This window comes from Manis javanica, chromosome 11, assembly GCF_040802235.1.
Source record: "Manis javanica isolate MJ-LG chromosome 11, MJ_LKY, whole genome shotgun sequence".
Taxonomy (NCBI): domain Eukaryota; kingdom Metazoa; phylum Chordata; class Mammalia; order Pholidota; family Manidae; genus Manis; species Manis javanica.
The window spans coordinates 83,218,023-83,226,816 of record NC_133166.1 but is presented as its reverse complement, the minus strand read 5'-3'; the positions used below and the strand labels follow the sequence as shown (position 1 = coordinate 83,226,816).

The 8,794-nt window shown below is 33.2% G+C and overlaps 1 protein-coding gene across 6 annotated transcripts in view; it reads right to left on the bottom strand.

The window, feature by feature from the left end:
- Positions 1–8,794, bottom strand: part of RABGAP1L (RAB GTPase activating protein 1 like) — a 685,104-nt gene that overhangs the window by 459,723 nt on the left and 216,587 nt on the right. The window lies entirely within an intron of this gene.

The window sequence follows — 8,794 nt, the reverse complement described above, 5'->3', positions numbered from 1 at the left end:
TGTAAACACAAAGGACTGACCTAAGATATCTAAAACAATCTCTTGGGAAAGGATTAAAAAAAGTTGGAGGACTGGCACAATCTGATTTCAAGACTTACTACAAAGTCTCTAAAACAAGCCCAGGGGAAAAGAAAATCTTTTCTTTAAAGGCTTAAAGGTTACTAGAAAAATATGGACATCTGGGGAAAAATTCAGACCCCCCTCCTCATACCATACACAAAAAATTGAAATGATCATAGATCTATATATAAAAATTAAAACTACAAATATATAGCTTCTAGAAGAAAACATCCTAGCAGGAGAATATCTTCATATTAATGACATGACAGTAGACAGAGATTTCTTAGGATACTGAAAGCAATAACTATAAAAGAAAACTTTGATAAATTATACTTAAAATCAAAATTCTGATTTTCAAAAGATACTAAAAAAATCTGTAGCCAAGTCAAAAGACTGGGACAAACTATTAGCAAAATATATATCTAACAAAGGACTTGTATCCAAAATATATAACTGACTCCTATAATATGTTAATAAAAATGCAAATAGCCCAATTAAAAATGGGAAAATATTCGCATAGACACTTCCCAAAGGGATATACAAGTGGCCATCAAGAAAACAAGAAGTGCTCGGCATCAGTAGTCATCAAGAAAAGGCAAAGTAAAATCACAAGATACCATTACATACCCACAAGAATGGCTAAAATACAAACACTGATAAATACTGTATGTTGGCAAGGATGCAGAACCATTGAAACTCTCATAAATTGCTAGTGGCAATATAAAATGGTCCAACTTTAAAGACTTTGAAACAGTTTGGGAGTTTCTTTTAACATTAAATAAATCTGCCCTATGACCCATCGAGTCCATCCAATAGAAACAAAATCATATATTCATGTAAGGCTTGTATAAATATTTACATAGCAGCTTATTTTTAATAGCCAAAAACTGTATCTTGAAAGCTGTGGGTTACATGCATACAAGTCAAAACTCATCAAAATCTACCATTTAAGGTATGTGCATTTCACCTATTATGTAAGCTCTAGCCAGAGAATAATAAAACTATGATCACACCAGCATGTTTTAAGTGGTCCATTTCTCTGTAAAACCACCAAATTAGAGCCTTAAATTACTTGAGTGAACTTAAAGGCACTGCTAGAAAATCATATATATTGATGTGTAAAAAGAAAAATATGAGAATTCTCCGAAGCAATGCCCCATCACCAATAGATACTGAAACGTCTAAAAGAACAGACATTGCTGGACAGAGTAAGTGCATCTAGCTTGAGCCTCCTTTCACACTCTCTCCATCAGTATACCTGACTCATGGCTTAGTGTTTGTGCTCACAGACACAACAGCCCAGATGCAAGTGAGACACTGAGTGAGAAGACTTCTTATTAAATGCCAGTTATACAACACTCTGAGGCTGCCCTAGCTACTGGGAGCTAAGACAGCTCGCTGAGAAAGCAAAACCTTTCAGCAATTCCATTCTCTCAAGTCAATCACAAGGGAAAAATAGAGAAAGAAAATACTAATTAATGTGTATGCTTGACTCTAAGTGGGGAAAAACCCTTAGCATAAAATATATGATTAAATTCATATATCTGGTCAAAAATAGTATACAGAGCAACAAAATAAAACCATGCACATTTTCCCCAAGTCATGTTATTACTTTTAACAAATTATTAAGTTTGAAGACTAGCAAACCCTATGACTTAGAGAAGAGAGTACAGGCTTTAGAATGAGCCTGATTCAGGTCAGCACAGTGGCTGCAGCACTATGAGCATTAACTACGGGACCGTGGGTATGTCATTCTCTCCAGAAATCTCAGCTTCGAACTGTAAAATGGAGATAACTACCTCTTAAAAAGTTGGTTAGGAAAATTAGAAATTTTAAAAAGCATATAGCAGTTGCTCATTCAAAGCTGACTAAGAGTAAGATAAACATATTCTTTACTATCAACAGGCTTTTTAAATCACTTCTCCATAAGAAACCATACTCACAAATAACCTGTTGAGATTAGGAAATCAGTAACAGTACTTTCACTTTGTCATTGCCATCTCCCTCAATATTCCTTTTAAAAAGTACATTCTTAAAAGAAATACAATATCTATACCTGACCATGCATCTTAGAAAGTTTATGTGATTAGCAACACAGTAACATAAAAATTACCAAATCGTTGTCCATAAAAACCTCAGTTGCATGGATCTGCAGTTCCCACATAACTTGAGGGTTTTTCTTCACAAATTCTTAAAATTTTGTTTTATTCTATCAAATTTTACATTTAAGTCTTCATAAGATGCATCATCCACTCTTCTGCCTTCTAAAACTGAGAATTCTGAACATAATTTAATGTTTGCCAGGTAGGCTGGGGTCATCACTGTTAATATCAATTAGAGCACTATGTTTCAATCATATCCTTGTAGCTACTGGATTCAATACACATGTATATACAGATATATATATATATTGAGAGAGACATGTTTAAATTCCACAAGTACTCAGACACCTAGAGAAGAATATATAGCTCCGTACATTTTCTCACTCTATTTGCATAGCAAATATAGCATACTCCTCCTTCCTCTTCTAATTTGCTACTTTTAATTTCTAGAGGCTTAAATATCAGAAACTAAGCTTATAAGAATTTTTTTTTTCAAAGAGTAAACAGAAGTATTGCTCTATGAGTAAAGTGCCACAGCTCAAGCCTGAGTGGTCAGTTATTTCTAGATAAGTAGGGTAGTTACTCTTTTAATATGGCAATAGACCTGATAAATACTCTTAAAAATAACACGGGCAAAAAGGAAATTCCAATTTTTCTTGTATCTTCCATGTAAGAGCTATCCATCAATCATGTTCTTCTCTTTATGGAACAAGTCTAGAAATTAAATTGTTTACTAAGATATTTGTATCAATGAAATCCCATGAAATGTTAATATTATCTCACAGAAAGGGTTCAATACAGCCACCTCTCTTTAACTTCTGTACAGTAAAAACATAGAGGGAACAGCTAAACCTTAAAACATCTCCTATGAAAAGTCTGTTAAAATTATATGAAAACAGAATAGCACAATTACATTTTAGACAATGGGTCCACATTATAGGAAAGAAATGTTGATTCAAATTCATTTTTAATTAAAAGATTTTTCCCTTATTAAAGAAAATTGCTTTTTTTTAAAGATATCTTATTGTTATGGCAACTCGAGTGCTAAAAATAATAAGGAAATATCAAAGTTGTTATAGCAACTGGAATTTTAAAAAGCCATGAAGTGTAAAATAATCAAACCTTTACTTGGCTTGAAATGCAACATCTATGACTCAGTTTTCAAAAGAAAACTCGAAATACACATGCTCTTGTCTTTACAAGTTGTCTCTGGAGTCCAAAAGAACAAAAACCAAGAACTTTAGCATAACAGTTGAACAATTTTTTATATTCCTTATATCCTTCACCATTCTATACAAATTCAACAATATGGCTTTGATAACCATACAAAAGTTAAACAAACTTCATGAATAGCAGGAAATGTTGATTCCTCAATAAATGCATGTTGAACTAAACCCAACTATTCAAAGTTTGCACAAAATCTGGATTTCCTTGTCTTCTAACTTGCTTCTTATCTCTAATCTTTACTGCTATGCTCTAGAATACACTCAAGGTGGATAAGATCTACTCAACTGCCAAAGTGCTTTCTACATATTCATCCAATTAGAGCTCAATTCAATTACAATTTTACTGAAGGCCTATTGCATGCTAGGTATTATGCAAAGTTCTGGAACCCTGTCTCACAGAGATCACAGTCTAACAGAGAATGGACAAAAATAGGCCACCATCACTGGAACATAAAAAGCAATGAAGAGATATAATGAGATTATCAGGAGAAAATTCATGAAGGTCCTATAAGCACTGGCAAAGTCTTTGAAGGATTTAAACCAGAAAATAATATAAATTGTTTTCCTGAGATAGCCAAACTAAGAAATTAAAAAGTTAGATTTACATATACTTTGCATTAGAAAATCAAGATAAAGTCTTTACTTCCATAGTTTCATTTGTTCTTTCTAATAACTAATGACCACGATTTGGGTGATAAATGCAGTAACAGATGGTGCTACTATAGCCCCTTTCTCCAACCTGTATGGACTGAAGAGAACTGGCTGGGAACAGACCCCCATGTATGTTTCTCCATACCTTGCTGCTTTATTTGTACTTTATACCCATCCATCTACTTTTTAATATTTTTCCCCAAAAACCACTGACTTATTTTTATACCAGCAGTTGTTCACTTTGTGAGAAGTAAAGATGACCTTGAGAAGCTCAGACTTGGCTCAATGGGAGAAAGGGCCATCATTTCCCCAAGACCTACAAAGTGAGAGCTGCAGCACGTGCCAGCTGGTGAAGATTCCTGTTGTATTTACATGGAGTCTGATGACTGCAGAAAGTGAATGCTTACAGAAACACAAACTCTTCCCTCATCTACCTTACCCAATAAAGACAATGACTAGTGATGACAACAGCAATTCAGATTCTAAACCCTACATATACAAGCCTATTGCCTTTTATTCAAATGAAATATCTGTTTTTGTTCTTTAAGTGAATATCTGCAATTCCTTGTTTTATTCATAATCCATGCTTATTTATCATCCAACAAAATCTTATTTTTCCTTATTTTTTACAAAAAAGAATATACTCTCAAAAACAACAGAAACTAATTTGATTTCACATAGTTGTATTAAATGCTTAGACTATACTACCAAATAAGTTATTCAACAGTTAATTTGATCATTATACTTAACAGAGGAGTAATTTATATCCATGTAGAGGCTGTACGACTAATTTTCTAATAATTGTTAGATTTCTACTAGTTTATGCCATATATATATGTATATCCATGTATATGTATATAGTATATATTTTATAATATTTCTCAAACTGGAGTCAAAGGAATCTTTGAAAGCATATCTTTAGTGGTCCATGAATACTCCATATTTTTTAATTTTCAATTTTTATTTCTACAACAATCTAAAAGCTTTACTAGAAGTAGATTCTGATAATCTGACTGCATCTCATTATAAAGTATTGTTATGCAATACTGGTGCCAAATTTGCTGAAGCATTTACTATTGTGCTGGAGCCAAGTAGTTCTTCATTTGTTGCAGGCTAAAAAAATAGAACGTTTAAAGAGGTTTAATATGTAAATGATGTACAAAGTGATCACATGACCTAACACCACACCATATGTAAGTTCTTCCAGTGGGCTGGAAAAGTGTGCTGGGAAAACTGAGTCATCTGAAGGCACATGGCCCCATAAGCACTACAAGCTCAAAAGAATCCATAGCTTCAGGATCCTAACAATTCAGTTACAGAATAACAACTTCATCAATAACATTAAATTAATATGGTAAATGGTAAATGTACATCTTTGTTGATTTTACAGTTTATGTATATTACATTTATTATGGTTAAAACAGCTAAAAGTAAAAAGAGTTTATATTTCATTCTATATCACCATCTATTTAAGTAATATTGAAATAATGTTTAAAATCAACACTGGTGGAAGAAGAGTATTGAGGTCTTTGTCTCCCCATGAAATGGTGAGGTATATTATTCAAAATTGAAAACCCTGACACATACAGTTGATACTCAAAAGACATCTTTTAATAATGATTATTAAGTACTCTGGCAATATATGTGAAAGGGAAGCAAAGTTAAAGACAACTATTTAAGTAGGTTGATGAGAAACTAACAGTCTTTGAGTCAATTGTGCCCACTTACAAATCATATGAACAGATGGAAAAATGTTATGAGAAATATAATTACCAGAAGATGCTCATTTATACATACATTTGCTTTTACATGAAAGCACTAAAGAAATGCCTTGATTTATTAACCCTTGTCCACAAATCTTCCCCAAACTCTCTTTCCACCTCACACTACATTGTCAGCTCCTAGACCTGGACAATTGTCTCATTTATCTTTGCATCACTCATGGAGTCTAACACACAGTGCTCAGTCATAGATATTCAGTACCTGTTTGTTGAAAGGATGTTTATGTTGACCCAGAACTACCCCCAAATCAAAGATCTCATAATGCTTTATAAACAGACATGACTGACTTTATAAATGTATCATATAGCTCACTCAAGATCACATTAAAAATATGATGGAAGAGGAAATGTCAACACAAAGCAATGAAATGAAAATGTAACCTTCACACCAAGGATGTATTAACCACAAGATCACAAAGAGTCTGTTGCAGGGTCTAAAATAATTTACCTAGCAATTTAATTCACCAACGAACAAAGGCTGAGTGTATCTGACCATCTTCATAAGCTCTTCTTAAGTCTTTTATTATTGCTACCCTCAGTGGCATGCCCAGTGCCTGGCACATCATGGAAGGTAATAATATTTGCTAAATAAGTCAAATTTTCCGATTTATGTTCCACTCCTGCTAAATAACAAGACAGAAGATTATTTTATAAAGCTGGAGCTTAATCTAGAATGAACGGCAGGATTCCCTTAAAATATCCAAAACTGGGGTGGTTTAAACTCACCAAGAATATAAAGGTTTTCAAAAGAAAGCTAAAAATATTATACCTTCTCATCATCCTTGGGTCATGCTATAGGAGAATAAAGAAAATGAGAAATCAAATGAATTGGCCTACATCTGCCAGTACAACTTTATTTTTCACCAGGCAGTTTCAAAGCTAAGTGGCTAAAGTGATTAGATAGCACAAGGAACAACTCAAAACACTGAACCTTTGACAGAAATCACTTTTAAGAGACAGGAAAAAAAAAAAACCTAATACGCTGTTTTCAAGACATACCTAAAAGAAGAATGAATGTTACTAAACTGGCAGAAGTATGGTAAGAAAATATCTCTATTGAGAAGGATTTGAGATCAAAGAAGAAAATGTGTTTAAATTAGAAGACTTAAGTAGGGGTCAGCAATCAGCTGGGTAATTTTTGGCCCTCTAAGCAGCACCATGCAACAATGTTTACAAACTTCTAAGTTGGAAGACAGTGACTTTATATAAAATGAATGTTCTCACACACGTATACACATATACATAGAGACTAAATGTCCCTGTTAGTCTAACACTGACATCTCCACAATGCCAGCTTCAACCCAGCAGAGCCCTAGATGTTTTCAGTAATGACCATAAGACAGGCAAAATCTTGCTAAGTGTAGCTCAACAATATGGACTCACATTACAATTGTTACCATCCTCTGCTTTTCCTTTCACTCTCTCCTAGCTATCCCTACTTTCAGCTGCTGAAATTACCTGTATAATAAGCAGTATAAAATAAATCATTTGGAGAAAGTTATTTGAAAATTGAATCTTTTCTGAAAAAATATAATTCTGTTAAAAGAAAAATATGCCTTTGGTTAAAAGTATATTCTCATAGGATACAGCCCATGATTCTGTAAATTCTTTTTATGTTGACAGATAGTAACTGTATTAGTTGGGGTAGGGATTTGATAATGTGAGCAACTGGTGAACCACTGTGTTGTACCCTTGAAACTAATGTAAGATTGTATATCAACTATATATACCTCACTAAAAAAAGTAGATTCTCATAAGATTTAAATATGCCAATAAGATGCTAGAATTTAAAAATCTGAACACTGTCACCATTTATAATCCCCATTCACACTATGATAAAAGTACTCACAGGATTTTATTCAATACCCAATATTCCAAAATTGCTTATAGCAATGAGATAAATTGACTTTGAATTTTTTTATCATACATAAAGTATTTCCAGTGCAATGCCTTTTAAATACCAAAACCTTGAAGTATTGATACTCCAGCTTCTCAGCAGTCATCATGGCATGAAGTAAGGTGTATTTATGATAGAGAAGTTTTAGAAAATTTTAAGAAACCACCTACCCTAATATGTCTTTATGCTTATAAACTCAATAGCCCTAATTGTTTAAATGCTTACATATGCAAACCTTATCTGGGTACCAAAAGATGGCTGCAGAAATGCAAGGTATTCCAGTTACAGTAATGGGTTGGAATGACATTTTCCTTAATAACTCCTTTTGTAAATGTAGCGCCCAAGCTGAATGTCATTATGGGACTATTTATAATTTAGAGCTTGCTGTCAAGATGATTTTATACCCTGACATGACACTGAGTAGGCTGGAAACAGCTGTATGCCCCAAAGAGAAAGGAAACTATGGGTGCTGTTCAAGAGCAAGGGTATTAAATATGGAGTATTTCTTATAGAACTTCATGAGAATCATGAGGGCTAACTGACTGTAACATACAGTAAAAATGTGCCACTCACTCAATAACAATTACAATAATAAATGTTATCTCACCAGTAATGTTTCTTCCCTCTAAGTAGATGACTCTTAATTATAATTCTAATCCTTTGAGCTTCCTAATAAACTAGATGTATGCATAATTAAAACTAAGGTCTTAGCTGTGTACAAAATGGGTGTTAGGAAAGTTCAAAAAATTTTAGACAAGCCATGTACCCAGTATCCCTGAAAAGTCTTTATATTTGTCAATTTTAACTTTGCATAAAATGGTTTAACCAACATGAACAGAATCAAGAGAAAATTATAAATTACTAGGTAACATGAGGATGTACCACATTTGTGGAAAACAGCAGTCTAAATCCCACCATTTATTAAAGACTAGTGGATAGGACAATCAGACGAAGGTGTTTGTTTTTGTTTTGTTTTGTTTTGTTTTTACTTAGCTCTTTAAAAGTATATTAGAATAAAAATAATTAGGTTCTGCCTAATTTGCTTCTTACATTTTGGGGGGTTTTCATAAGCATCCA